The following is a 15839-nucleotide window of genomic DNA, read 5'->3' on the forward strand; positions in this document are numbered from 1 at the left end:
GAATTGAGAAAAGCAGATCAAATGATAGAAACAATAAGCTAATATTAAATGGTAACACTGGCATATAAAGGGAAGAATTGCTTTGCTATTAGTGAACGGTGTGATTTAATTACCACATGAAACTTCAGGATGTGTTTGTAGGGACTTTGAGGGATGAGCTGTTGCCAGAGTCTTTGCAGAAATTCTCTTAGACCTTAAGGCTTCCCAGCTTTCCTTGGCGCTTCTCCAAGTCACTTCACAGAGACACAAGGTGATATTTTAAAATGTGAAAGCCTACAGTTTTTATTATAGGCATAAACATAAGTATTGGGGTCTCTTTAGGGTAAGATCCCATTAAACCTCTTGCTCATCTAGACTCATTTCCTTCATTCTTCTTCCCCTAGGCTCAAGTCAAGACAAATATCTTAGGAACCTGAGTTTGTACCACCTTTAACACAATTCACTTTTTGCCAGGGTTTACCGGAACCATTCAGTTCTGGTTCCATACAAACTCATGTACTTGAAGTAAGTTCTTCTAAATTGTAGCTTAGCAACTGCTATAAGAACTATTTCATGAAAATTGACCAGTTCTATCTTTAAATCTGACTTGTCCTGCTATTATTAATGTCTAGATTTTTTTCTGATCATCAATTTATAAGTTATTTGGTAGATATATGGTAGTCAAAGGTCCTCTGTTCTGTTTTGGGTTTTTTTTGTGTGTTTTGTGTTTTCCCCCCATCATGGGACTTGAACTCAGGGCCTGAATGTTGTCCTTGAGCTTTTTTGCTCAAGGCTAGTACTTTACCACTCTGAACCACAGTGCCACTTCTGGTAGTTAAATGGAAATGAGAATCTCATGGGCTTTCCTCCCCTGGCTGGCTTTGAACCCTGATCCTCAGATCTCAGACCTCCTCAGATCCTCAGATCTCCTGAGTAACTAGGATTACAGGCATATGCCACCGGTGCCTGGATGGTCCTATGTTATATTAATGGCTTGGTCGAAGAAATGATGTTTGGGGGAAGGGATGGAATCCTTGGGAGGTGGAGCCTCCTTGAAGGTTTGTAGATCCCAGGAAACATAAGACTGAAAGGTAGTTTTCCTCGGGGGGGCGGGAGAGGGAAAGGGATTATACTCTAAAGTTTAAAGCATTACCTTTCCTGTTCCTTTGTTTTTCTCTGATCATGTTTGAAATGTAACCATTTTTTCCTATGGTACACCGGCCAAGACATGAAGCTATCTGCTACCCTCACCACAGGCTAAATGAATAGAGCTATCTGATCTTGGCCATTGAACATCCCAAACTTTGAACTAAGTAGAGTTTTCCTTTGTAAGTGATTATCTCTGGTCCTCATTCTTTACTGTAGCAATGCAAAGATGCTTAATACAAATGTCTGTTTCATTCTGTACATTCCTCACATCAATTGCATGCCATTTAGTGCTAAATAAGTAGTCTTTATGTGCAAACTTCCTAAGATGAATGAATTGACAGCTCAGCTCTAGGTAGGACAAGTAGGAAGAATCAAGGAATGCAATCTGGGCAGAGCAGAGTGTGTACTAAATGTTCAACAACGAAAGTATTTTATAAAAATACTTCAAGCACTTCAATTATAGAACATATTGTTTTATTGCATGAGAGATAGATTAAATCCTAAATCCTACCTAATGAATAGCAGGAATGATGACAATATAATAACAGCAATGGGTTATTCACATTTCCATTTTTCCAGTAACTAATGAATGTTAATTATTGACTGAAGAGTAAAAAAAAATGAGGTAAGGAGTTTCAGATATGGAACTATTTTATTTGCCCCCGAAGCTACATGATTGAATCAGAAGGAATCTTTTCAGTTTACAGCAAAGTATATGGGGATTCTGCTTTGGGCCCAGAGTAACCCCTAAATTTATTAAATTGTTAATATCCACAGTGTTTTTATTTGTAGAAAGTAAAATGACCTCCAGACTGCACTACATCATTTCCTGGATATGCATATAATATATTTGTTTTTCTACCACTAGTATTAGTCTACAGTATAAACAGAAAGAATTTGAGCTTGAGGCCAAACTTTGAAAATGGTAAGGAGGGAGTCCGTTACTTTTCTTATTCATTCACAGACCATTAGACATAATGAAAACGTATCTTTGCCACTCCACAGGAGGCAAAGAAAATTGTGTCTTGGGGATTCTGACCGCTGTGTCACCAGAAAGCCTCAGTAACAGTTCTGATCTCATAACCCCACTCAGGAATTCCATTCGTTCTTTTCCACCATGACACACATGCCATATTAATTACACCATGGCATACTTTTACCACTCTCATTGCTCCTTTAAAATACACTCATGCTTAACGTTACAATAGATTATTTTTTAAACCAGGCCAGGGTTATATTAGAACTGTATTGTTAGTGTGCTTCTCACTGCTTAGAAGTTTCCTTCAATTTTAATTATACTCCCAATTATACTAACTCTAATTAAAATGTGTTCCTTCACCATTCACGATGAGATGAATCAGAAAGAGAAATGATGACTGTTATTTCCTATGGAACAATGGCTGATGAATTTTATGATGCTTTACTTTAAAAAAATTTTATCAACAAAGTATAACTCAGCAAAAGTTAAGATGAAGCTCTTAAAATATTTACTTAGAAATTCCATTGTGCTTTTTCCAGTATGAGACCCAAGTGTGAGAAACTTAATTTATCACCTTGGAAGAGTACATGCTGTGTGTGTGTGTGTGTGTGTGTGTGTGTGTGTGTTTCAGAGATCGTGTTGGTAAATAGAGAATTAACATCAACAATCTGGGTTGTGGGTGTAAGATAACACTTTTGGATGTCTGAAGCATAATGGATTTAAAAAAAAAACCTAGACTTAAGTAATGACACTTTCTTAAGGAAATTTCTAGCAGAAAACTACAGATACTCTGTTTTTCCTCTGGTAATGGAGCATCTGCCTAAAAATTTCTATCTGACCTAAACTTACTCTGTATTTCCCCTTTGGCAGCAGAACCATATTGTATATATCACCAATATGTCTTTAGCCATCCATCCTTTGGGTCCTTTCAGATGAAAATTATTTGCTTTTTAAAACACTTGAATTAGATGACTTAGAAACATAATTTATAGATATTTGGAATTCCAGTTCTATTTAATCAAATCCAGAAATAATTGGAAAACTGATTTTCTTAGGTAAACCAAATGTTCTGAAATCTTCTCCCTTTCATCTAAGGGACAAGTATTGAGTCCAGAGCCTTTGAGCATGTCTCCAGGGATTACTGGGTCCATGTGTTTTCTATTGGTCAGTCCTAGCTTCCCATTCATCACCACCACTTCCTTGTTCACTGTTTGTGCTGGGTGCTGTCCTTTCCCTTTATCACTCAGTCCCAAGCCTCTATTTTGTGACCATACTCAAGCTTTGGAGATAATAAGAGAATCACAATAGAAAGCATGAAATAAAGCACAACTGGATAGTGATATCTTTCCTCCTTCCTTGCTTCCTTCCTTGCTTCCTTCCTTGGTTCCTTCCTTCCTTGGTTCCTTCCTTCCTTCCTTCCTCCCTTCCTTCCTTCTTTTTTTCCTTCCTTGTTTCCTTCCTTGCTTCCTTCCTTTCCTTCTTTCTTTCTTTCCTTTATCTCTCTCCCTCTTCCTTTCTTTTGCTTTCTTTCCCTTCTTTCCTGTATTTCTTTCCTTCCAATCAAAAGGCAATACCTTCTACTTCAAATCAGAGAGCTGATTCCCTTCTCTACAGGGAAAAGAGCACATACTTTCTCTCTGTGACCTCTCTCCTTTCTATCCTTCTAGTTTTTTTTTCTTGCCTTTCTTCATGTAAGAATGCCTTCTCTATGAATGCTCTTAAATTTGGAGTAAAAGAGGACAAAAAGAAAGGCTGAAATGACAGTTGTCCTTCCCTCTCATGTGCATACTTGTAACATGTCTTCCTCTGCCCAGCTCCAATAAGTCCACTCTTTACATGACAACTTGGTACATTTGTCTTCCAAAAGTCATTCATTGTTGTTGCTTTTGATTGCATGTACTCGATGCTTTCCAGAACCTTGATTGGAGGAGGCTTCTGTAAATAGAATTAGCATTTGAACACTGTAAAGATCCAAAGCAAAATAATAACAGGAATTATAGGATGAGAAATAATTGAACAATTTTCTGGGCCCATAAGAAGCAAAAACAAAATAGGTATTTTTACCATGCGTAAAGTGGCCAAGAGAAATGGACTTGTCTCAAGATTTTTAGGGCACTGTCATTTGCAGAAATAGATTCCAAGGACTCGCTGTAGATTTAAAATATCAACACCCAAAGCATGTGACCCTTATTTGCATAATACCCAGAGATCCCTCAGTCATCCCATGTTTCCATTTGTCACCAGGAAGTAGCTTTCAATCTAGGAAGATCTGCTTTCATTATGGAAAGAATGTCTGTATGATTAAAAGTACATTCACATCTCTTGTTCTTTTTGAAATGGAGGAAGCTGATAAGTAATCAAACTAATAATTCTGCCACATAGTTTGGAGAGTATTGGAGAGATAAGGTAATTGCCTGAAATTTTAGAATGTGGATTTATTCTCTCTTTTCTCTTCTGAAAGATCTGGAATAAGCCTTTTACTTTGTCTTTTTCCCTGGGAGCTACGTGGCATATATTAATCCTCAGATTCACTTTTGCTCTTGGACTCTTACTCACCCTTCTCCTTAGGGACAGAACTGAAGACGTGGGGGAAGAATATGGTTTCAGCCAACTGGCTTTACTAAAGCTTTCTCATCTATGAGGCATGAGAATATGTTTGTGAATCTGCTTCTCTCCTGATTGGCAATGAGAAGTACAATTGCTCTTTAATTAGAACCTTCTGGGTCCCACCAATATTATTTACCCCATGTGTTTAACCTACTTTCAATCCAAGTGCAAGTTGGTGATGTGGACCAAATAATTTTTATTTAATTATCAGATACTGTAGATACTGCTTAAATAGCAGATACTGCTTAAGTAGCAGCCACCAATGATCTATGAAATTATGTTTTATTGATTTGAGAACAGAGGAGAAAGGAATAATGGAGGGAGTCACTAAAAATTACAATAGACAAGGTCATGTAACCAATTTCTAGCCTAGATTCTGACCAAGTTTATCTTTATAGGGATGATTAAAACCCACTGGAATTTGATTTCTAAGCAACCCATAAGAAATTAAAGAACATCAAGCAATACACTCATATGCTACCAAGGCTGGTTACTATAATATTTTATGGAAACCCCATACTCTGTACTCTGTCACTGATGTTTTGCTTTCATGACATTTTAGTGAAAATGTTTGTTAACATTGTCAAGGGATTTCCTAGCTAAAATATAGTCAAATGGTATCTGTGAAGCCACTTTTCTTAATCCACTTCTATCTCTTTGATCTCTTAGAGTTAACAAAGTCCGTGTCATGAACTGAAAGAATTATGGCTGATGAGACTTCACTGAAAAGCACACGATTCACTCCTTTCCCTAAAGTGTGGCTGTAAGCAAAACCCAAAAGCATTATCTTTTATTTTTCTTTGTGTTCTTGTTCATGTGTGGAGAACATGGGGTAATGACTCATGGTCCTGGCCTCCAGCCAGTACAGCTGGATAGGCACAGAATGCATTTCAAAATAAAAGAGGGAAAGAAAATATCTGTTTCTTTGCTAGTCTACTTTAAAAAAATTTTTCAGCTTACCTCTACAAAAGGAAAATGCAAATGTTTCTAATGGAAAGGCAAGTTTATGGGGATGAATTAAAAATATGAGACTAGCTCTTCAAGGCCACTATTATCTTTCCTTGACATGTCACTCACACCTTATGAATATCACCAATGTGAAACTTCAGTGAGACTTTAAGGTTACAAATCACAAAATCAGCTGACAAATGAAAATGTAAAAAAAGATATATTTTTATAGAACTGTCTATAGACAAAATTATACTGCATCTCATAGTATATTAAGCATAAATGACATCCTTCTGTGTTTTCTGTCCACTCTGTCACTTTTGTCTATGTCATACAGAAACTAATTAAACATGCACAGATGACCAACAAATAGTTTACGTATGAGACAATTTATTTTGTAAGAAAGCAAAAGATGATTTCTTTAGACTGTGCTAATAAAGTAGGCATCCCTATCTTTTTTGTTTTGTTTTATTTGTATTTCCAAATTCTTATTTCATATAGGCTTTTTCAATTCTTCTTGAGTATTTTCTTTTCATAATAAAAGCTCCTTTTTCTACATATTTGAATTTCCTTTCTCAGAAAATAACACAAAAATGAACAATTTGTGGGTGGGGACAAAAAGGAAAAACAGAGAGAACAAGGGAAGAGAGAACATGGTTCCAAAAGAAATGAACTCTTTATCTTTAGGGTTAGGGTTAGGGTTAGGTTTATAAGTAGAAATTATTTCCAGAGACCATAGAATAACACTGACCATAAGTAATTTAGTATTTGACAGTGGAACGGTTCTCTAACTAAAATACTATAATTGAATCATAAATAATGTATATATTTACATTTGCTATGCAATACTTTATACAAATTTACATTGTATATTGAATGAGTTATCTCTAGTTCCCAAATACTTATCATTTTTTTGTAGTTTAAACATTCAAATACTTTCTACTAGCCTTTTAAATAATACATTATTGTTGTCTACAGTATATATGTAATATATTATTGTCTATACTCACCCTAAAGTCCAGCAGAAAATCAGAACATACACTTAAGTATCTATAACCCCTCTGTACATCACTTTTACAATATATTTTTAAAATCAGAACTTTTTTCTCTTGTCTAGATCATTAATACCATTGATAAACTATTTCACAGAGAAGAAACACAAGAACAGGTGCATAAATGCTCAATGTCAGCCATGATAAAATTAGTGCAACTTAACACTACACCACAGAACGATTTTCTACTATCCATTGTCATTATCTAGCACATCAATAGAACCTTTCTGCAACTGGGAGTTTTGGTGGGAGGAAACACACTTGTAATAGTGGTATGAATGGCACATTCAATAGCTACCAGCTTCCAGTATTCCACTCTACTCTCAATTTCTGTGAGATCAACTTCAATTCCATGAGTGCAGTCAGTGTCTTGGTTCTTTTTTGGGGGGAGTCCATTCGTGGGGCCTGAACTCTGGGCCTGGGTGCTGTCCCTCAGCTCTTCAGCTCAAGGCTAGCACTCTTCCACTGAGCCACAATGCCACGTCCAGCTTTTTTTTCTGCTTATGTGGTGCTGAGGAATTGAACCCAGGGCCTCATGCATGCAAGGCAAGTGCTCTACCACTGAGCCACCTTCCCAGCCCTGTGTCTAGGTTCTTTTATTTAACATGATGTCCATCTATGCTGTCAAAAATGACATGATTTTTCATTCTGTAGTAGTAATCATGAAATATAAAGCACATTACTTATTTTAAAATGTAGTCATGATTTAAAACAGTGTATAAAGTATGTGAGAAAAGGAAATTTGTTTTTGAGTAGCTATTATATTGTTATTTAATGTTATTTTTATTTTTTAACAGCTCACCTATGTGAGTTAAAGAAAAGAGAAAATGACAGGTCAAAATATTTCAATGCCAGTGATACAAATTTGTTAGTATTTTGTATTATGCTTTTGCTTAAAATGTGTAGCTGATAGTTGTGTTTGTATGAGATAACTGTGTTTCCTGTGTTTCTGTTCTCATGACTCTGTCTCAACTTTTCTATCTGGGAGAAATGTTTGTCATCTGAACAAGTTTTCTTTTGATTTTTATATGCAGTCAGTTTCTCTAAAATGTAAGATAGCCAATCTCTCTCCTCCAAGGTCTCATTTACTAGTAACCTAGCTTAGAATCTTTACTGACCATTGTGTTTAATATTTTTAATGAGATTTTAAAAAAATGATCAGCCAGGTGCTGGTGGCTCTTGCCTATAATCCTAGCTACTCAGGAGGCTGAGATCTGAGGACTGCAGTTCAAAGCTAATCCAGGCAGGAAAATCCATGAAACTCTTATCTCCAATAAATCACTCAGAAAACCAGAAGTGGCACATTGGCTCAAGTGGTAGAGCACTAGCCTTGAGCTGAAGAGTTGAGGGAGAACACCCAGGCCCAGAGTTCAAGCCCCACGACCAAAAAAAAAAATCAGGTCTATTTTATGCTAGTATATAGAAATAAAGTCTTCTTATATCATGCTGTCCTGAAGCTGTTAAATTCACATCTCATGATAAGAACATACCAAAATGAAAAGATGAAAACTTGTATTTCATAGGCTTACTTCCATGGAATGAAAAAATCACATGTACACATCTGCAAAAAGAAAAGTTAAACTCATGCTGCCCACATGATTAACACAGATAACTGAACCTCGTATCTCCCACAACTTTTGTCTATATTATATGAATGAGAACATGTGAAATGGTAACCAAAGTGAGAAGACAGTATGATTTTATTTTCTGTGTATGTGGTGACCCACATTTGTTACTGTTAATAAATTAGGAACAAACAATGAGTCAAGACATAGCAGCTCTTTACTTCGCTGTTCCATCCATGTGTTTGCAATGTGCTAGGTCACGCCACTTTCAGGATGTTTGTATATTCACTGGGGAGCCATGAACAATAGGACTGTTGGAAATATCTGGCTGAGTGAGTGTGCTATAGAAAATGAAAATTTCTGAAGACAGCTGTGCAATGTAAGCAACAGCTTGAGTAACTATGACCTAGAAAATGAGTGTCTTCGGCTTCTGTGTTATCAACAAACAGGAATAAATACAATTTCCCTTTCCTACTTGTATATTTAACATTTATTTTCATAAGATTTAGAATAAATTTCACAGAAATGCAAGGCTTGGATAATAATTAAGCTTCACACACATGTGTGCATGTATCTGTAGACACATATACAGCACAGTTTACTGTTTCTCTGTATCTTCCCTACTTTTTGTCAAATTTAAATACAGAACCATTAAGCCCCATTTGGTGTTTTCTAAGTACTATTTTCTACTAAAACAAGTGGGATTACTTGGGAAAGATTTTTATTTCAGATTTGGAAATAAAAATGCATAAAGTTGAGGCAGTGATATTAATGCATGAAACAAAACTACCAAAATTCTATAAGTTTACACTGATATTTAATTATGGTGGACAGGAAGAATAGATTTTAAATATTCTCATGGAATGACATAACAAGTACTTGAGTTGATATTTATGATTATCAGTATGATTTGTTCATTCCAGAATGCATCAAAACATCTTATGGTATCCTGTGAATATACAGTTTCACTTGTCAATTAAAACTAAGACCAGAACTTTTAAAACCTAGAAAAAGGGAAGTGGTACTGTGGCTCAAGTGGTAGAGCGCTAACCTTGAGCTGAAGAGCTGAAAGACAGAGCCCAGGCCCAGAGTTCAAGCCCCCTGACCAGAAAAAACAAACAAACAAAAACCTAGAAAAAGAAAACCTGGACTTTTATTTGAATATTGGTTTAAAAAGAAGAAGAAGAAATAGACTAAAATATTTGCCTATCTTTCATTAGACTAACCAAATATGTAATGTGTGGAAATTCTTAAGTAACAGCACCACCAATAAAACAGAAAAAAATTATAGAATTAAAGTTTATTATTTAAAAATATCAAATGATGAATTATTTTGAATCTGTGCACTAACAATTTATACTGACTTAGATATTAGGAGAAATATGATGGAAAATTCTATAGCTAGATTTCCTCTATTGAAACCCACTGAACTATCTTAGTATTGCTTTAGAAAAGTGGATATTTATACATTCAACACTTCCTGATGTGAAGCAATAGGAATAAACAGCATCCAGAATGAATTAGTCTTATTAAAAATTTCCACCTGGATATAATCAAGACTCTGCTAAAGGTTTCCAGGAAATGGGAGGAGAGAGGATCATTTAAATTACTCCATGGAGATACAACTGTCCAAATCAATAATGTCAAGCACTATTTGCTGAGGATTGCTTTGGATGTATTGGGGGTTTTGTGCTTCCATATAAATTTTGAGGTTATTCATTCTGTAAAGAGTGACATTGGAAGTCTGATGGTGATGGAACTGAATCTGTAGATCATTTCACTCTATTAATTTTTCTGATCTATAACCATTGGAGGTCTATCATTTTCTGGTGTCTTTTTGAATTGCTTTTCCAATGTTTTACAGTTTTCACTGTAGACTTTTTTCACTTTTTTGGTTACGTTTGTTACTAGGTACTCTATGTGTGTGTTGGGGATGGGTGGGTTGCATGTGCTGGTCCTGGGGCTTGAACTCATGGTTTAGGAATGGTTCCTAGCTGTTTTTGCTCAAGCCTGGCACTTTGCTACTGGAGCCACAGTTCTACTTCTGGCTTTTTGGTGGTTAATTGAAGATAAGAATCTCATAGCTCTTCCCACTAAGGATGGCTTCATATGAGATCCTCAAATTTCAACCTTCTGAGTAGCTATAACTTCAGGCATGAGCCATCGGTACCCAGTTCACTAGATAGTTTGTAAGCTGTAGGGAATGGGATTTCTTTGTCAACATTTTCCTTATATGGGTACACAGAAAACTACTGATTTTTGCATGATGATTTTCAATAGAATCAGTCATGTAATCAGATTTTGTGTCCAATAATAAATAAATGTACAAAAATATGACCTATATACCCAATGCAGAATTATTGAACCATGAATAATTATAGTATATCATTTGTAGGAAAATGGATACAACAGGATACAATTATCTTAAATGAATAATCATATTATTGAAATTAACCATATTCATAAAAATATGTTTTCTCTCAATCTAGATTTTTTTGAAAAGACATGTAAGTAGAAGAGGGCTTATTTGGAGGGGGTAGCAAAAACTGGGATGGATCCAAGAGAATGGGATGGAAGTGTATATGGTCAAAATTTTCAATATAACTTTATAAAAAATTATATTATATAATTGCATACAATTATATATTAATATATCAATATTTTAATTAAATCAAATTAATATATTAATTAAATTTGTATGTTAATATATAATTGTATATAATTAAATATATATTAATATGTAATTATATATTGTAACAAATTATATGTCTTTAAGATGTGTGTAATCAGATATTTCTGGTTAAAAATAAGGCATTTCTGGTACTTGTTTCAAACAGCTAAGTCTAGTAAATAATGGCAGACATTCAAAAAAAGACTATATGGTGGTAATTGTTGGATTGCTTACTATATAGGCATCTAGATTTGTTTTTACTCTCATAAAAATGCATATACATGCATACACACAAACACATATATACATATAAAATTATGATCTGTAGCATAAATTCCCTTTATTTTCTAAGAAATTTTGCTTCTTTTTGAGTCTTCTTGGCAAATAGAATGTTTTTCTCAAGTCTCCCTTTGAGTTAAGGTGCAAACTTATAACTAGGGTCACTCATAAGATGTACCCACCTCATACTTTTGAGTCAAAACTAGTAGTGCTGTATATAATTTTACCAGGAAACCGTGGTGAAAGCAGCCACCAGGGAACATGAGTAGTGGTCTAGTGGTAGCATTCAGAGCCTAATACATTCAGAGTGGGTTTATGTGAAAATTAAATGAGCCTTTATGTGCAAATGTTTTGCACAATGCCTTGACTGCTTGTCCTCTTAACAGTTCATTTATGTCAGTGAGATATGGATGTCACCTTAATAACCATTGTGGTCCTTTTTCCAGACCACTCAAATACTGTCTGTTTCTCTCATTTGCTCCAGTCACATATTAGTCTCTGAAATCTGCCTTTTCCTGATTGGTGATTTGGGTTAGAAAGAATGTCTGGGCTGTTTCAGTTGTCTGAATAGCCCTTAATTCCATTCTTTGTCACTTGACTGAAAGTCTTTCTTGTCCCATAATTTAACATGACTCTCCACATTAATCCAGCCCAGCTACAGACTCCAGATTTACCTACAAAGAGGAACCTAAAATTGAAAGCTAAGTAGTAATGTGAACATGCTGGTAAATATTTTCTCTGTTAATTTTCATGTACTCACTTCATTTTTGAGCCAAGTATATAAAAGCTATGAATATAAATATTTAAAGTTTGATTCAGATTTTTCTCTGCTTTAGTAAAAACTAATAATTTTAAAGATATGTGCTGTTTCATTAAAATTGTAGTTAATTTTATTACCAATGAAAGAGAAATATAATAGGTACTATAAAGACAAATTCTATACGATCAGAAAGTAGACATTTCAATTTATATAATCAAGTTAGAGCAATGTCTAATGTAACTCAAAAAGTAATGTGCCCTTAGAATTGTACCCTCTTTATTTTAAAATATAATTAAATAGCTAGGTAATAATTATTCAAAACAATTGGCCTTCAGATCTTTGCTACTTAGATTGGGACTACAGATTAGAAAACAAAGAACTGGATCATTGGTGAGAAAAAAAGAACTGATTCTAAGAATAAAAATAGTATGCAAGCAAAACAAATGGCACTATTGAGTTGAAAACCTTTTTTTATAACTGACCATCTTTTCTGCTATTTCCATTACATGGTCATAAATCAAGAAAAATGTTCCAAAGGATATTTACTATTAGATAAACTTGTACTTAAGCAAGTGAGTAGAGTGTTCTTGCTGAGATGCATAATGAAGGTCCGCTCCTGGATGGCCAGCAGACTCCACCCTCCTTGCAGCAAAGTCTCCACCCAGTACCTGCGTTACCTAGGCAACTGGGACACCTGGAAGAGGTCACATCTGCATCTGCTGAGGTCGCATTTGAATTTGATGTGGCCACACCCTTCTCCACCATACCCTAGATAAGGCCTAGCACAGGCCCAGACTCTCTCTCTCTGTTCTTTTCTAGCTCCCCCTGCTCTCTCTGCTGTCGGCTCTCTCTTGGCTCTCTCTCTCTTCTCTCTCTCTCTGCCCTCTCGTTGTTCTTTTCTAGATCTTCTCTCTCTCTTTCCCAGGCCTTTCCCCACCGCGTGGAGGACCAAGATGGCCTGGTGCCAGCTGGAACAATGAATAAACCTACCCCCTACCTGAATGCCACGTGCGTGCTGGTGCTGTTCTTACTCGGTTACCTCTTTTTAAAAACCTAACAGTGACTATTCAACGGAAAAAAGAAAATTTAAACAAGCGGAGCAAGGACTTCATCTTTAAAAGAATTTGGTTGAAGCAATACTACACTTTTTTTCTTCTCCAAATTTTTGACATCTACACATCTTAAGGCAGCTGGGGCAAGTAATAATATAGTTCTTTTCTAAAGGTGATAATTTCCCTCCTCATTCTTCAGGAATTACTTGGTATCATGTGATGGTTAATCTTAACTGTCAACTTGATAGGACCAAGAGCAATATAGGAAATTAATGAAACCCATCTCTGGGATGCCTATGATGGCTTTTACAGTGATGACTAGATCATTGGGGCTCTAACATAATGATTAGACAAATCACTTGAAATCATACTATGACAGCATCACTGGGATGTAGAGAGAGGTATGAGGGTCACTGGGGGATGTTCTAGGAGCCACATCTCATCCAGATTCCTGGCTGTACTCTTTCTCTGCTTTCCACCTACCATGAGGTGATAATCTCATCCTCACACACTCCCACCATTACGGTGCTCTGCCTTCCTACCAATCCTCAATCAAGAGACCCAAGGACTATGGACTAAAATATCAGAAATCATGAGCCAAAATAAGTTTTTACTTCCTTCAGTTGATTGTGTCAGGTATTTTGTTCCAACTGATAAGAAAAATAACTAACACATAGCCCTTATAGTTAGATGGCAAAGAACTTCTGCACATGACAAAAGAGTGCTAAGCCTAGCAGTCCTCAGGATGTGTGGCATCACAGCAGTTAGTGGTCTCATAGCTCTACTGTTGAAGGTCTTTTAGTATGAAGAAAAATGAGCCTCTATTGCTCTGCTTCTAAACCAAATGCCCTGAAGTTAGTCTTTTTATCTTCTCACTAAACTTGGAAGGAGATCATGAGGAGGTGGATTACTACATTTCTTTGCTCTACAATGGAGTATTCATTTAAGACAATGGACTAAAGCGTATTACAGAAGTAAATGGTGTGTACTTTTCTTCTCCTGGCTTCCTTCTTAGGACAGCACACAATTGTTAATAGTACTCTGGTGAGATTTTTCTTACACTACGTGATATGTCTCTACAAATGAGTTTTGAAATTAGTTTGGCTTTCATGGAAAAAATGGAAAACCATATGTACAAAGAAGTGTCCCTGTACAAGACAATTTTAAACCATATTGATTTGTCATAGGAAAATTTTCTATTGTTTAAGATGACTATAGTCATCTTAAATAAACATCACTTACTCATTTTTTATCTTGTTTCTTTAAAGGCAATAAATTGACTTTGAGATGCTTCTAACATGGTCAGTAAGTGGCTGATATGTGTTTTGCTTTTTTTTCCCCCTAAAACTGTGTTGAGTCATAATTTTCTGTGAAGGAGTTTCCTAAATGTTGAAATATTCTTCCTGGTTCTCGGTGACTAAGTTCCAATTTGGCTTTATTCTTAACAAAATGTTGTAAAACCATATTTCTCAGACAAAGATTTCATATTCAGCTAATGATTTTTGCAAAACTAGGTAAAGCATGTGTTTCTGAAAACGAAATGTTCCCTGGCTTTACCATGTGTGTGTGTAATTTAGGCCCTAGTGACAGAGTACTTGTTTCCTCACACTCGGCCGTAAATGTCAGATTGCTTGAACCTCTCAGACTCCTTTAGATTTTCTAAATCAGGGAATCAGGCTAGGAATGCTTTTGTGAGATGAGGTTTCATCCTGGCCAAAGCCTGGAAATGTCAGTGTATCATTGTGAGTTTCTGGGGCCTGGCCCAGAGCTGACTTAAGACAGGAAATGTGTGCTCCATGGCTCTCTGTCAGACCTAGTTGGGTCTTAGACATGTAGAAATCACAAAACCATACCCAAAGCTTTATAGCTCCAACTGGTAATTCTGACAGTAAGCCTCCTTTCCTGATTTCTGACCTAATAGGAATTCTCTCCTTAGTTGTATTTAAACACAGCCTAGTATATTTTGGCTTTGGGCGATTAGAAATCCAGAAACCTGCAACCTGTGCCATGTCTGTGAATTTGAGCCTGTCGTGATATCATAACTAAAAGGAGCCCCATTAATCACACGGGACAGGTTAGAAAAATCAGAGAAAGAAATGTTTTATTTCTATATAATAAAATCCAGATTGAAATGGAAATAGTAAGGGGCAAATGATAAAAGAACTAAAAAATGCTGTCACTAAAGCATATTTAAGATATAAAAACTTAGTTATATACATTAACTACACAAAGATGTTTCACTGTGGTATTTCTATACATGCATCTAATGTACTTTGATCAAGTATTCTATTGATCATCCTTCTATTATTCTTTCCTATTTTCTATCCTAAAAATAGTTTTAATGGATTTTATCATTCTACTTTCACATATTCCTATGAAATACTTTGATCAAGTATACCCTTCCTTTCCTCTATCCTTTTACCCTCTCCCCTCAGCTGCTACCCACTAGCAAATAGTCTTACACTCATGCAATTCCTTTTTTGTAACTCTAGATCCCACATAAAGGAGAGATTATGGCATGCATGTATAAACTTGGCTTATTTTATTTAACATGATAATGTCCAGGTGAATCAATTTTCCAACAAAGAAAAAATTTTATTTTACTTTATGGCTGATGGTACCGTGTTTTGTTTATATTCTATATTTTTTATTTATTCACTAATTAGCAAATCGACACCAGGCTGATTCTATGCTTCTGCTTTTGTGAACAGAGATGACTAAAACAAAGTGTGAAGACTTCTCAATTTTATACACGCTCACATACAATGTGTAATACAATGGTATGCTCTAGAGGGTTA

The sequence above is a fragment of the Dipodomys ordii genome, unplaced genomic scaffold, assembly GCF_000151885.1.
Source record: "Dipodomys ordii isolate 6190 unplaced genomic scaffold, Dord_2.0 Scaffold5, whole genome shotgun sequence".
Lineage (NCBI taxonomy): Eukaryota > Metazoa > Chordata > Mammalia > Rodentia > Heteromyidae > Dipodomys > Dipodomys ordii.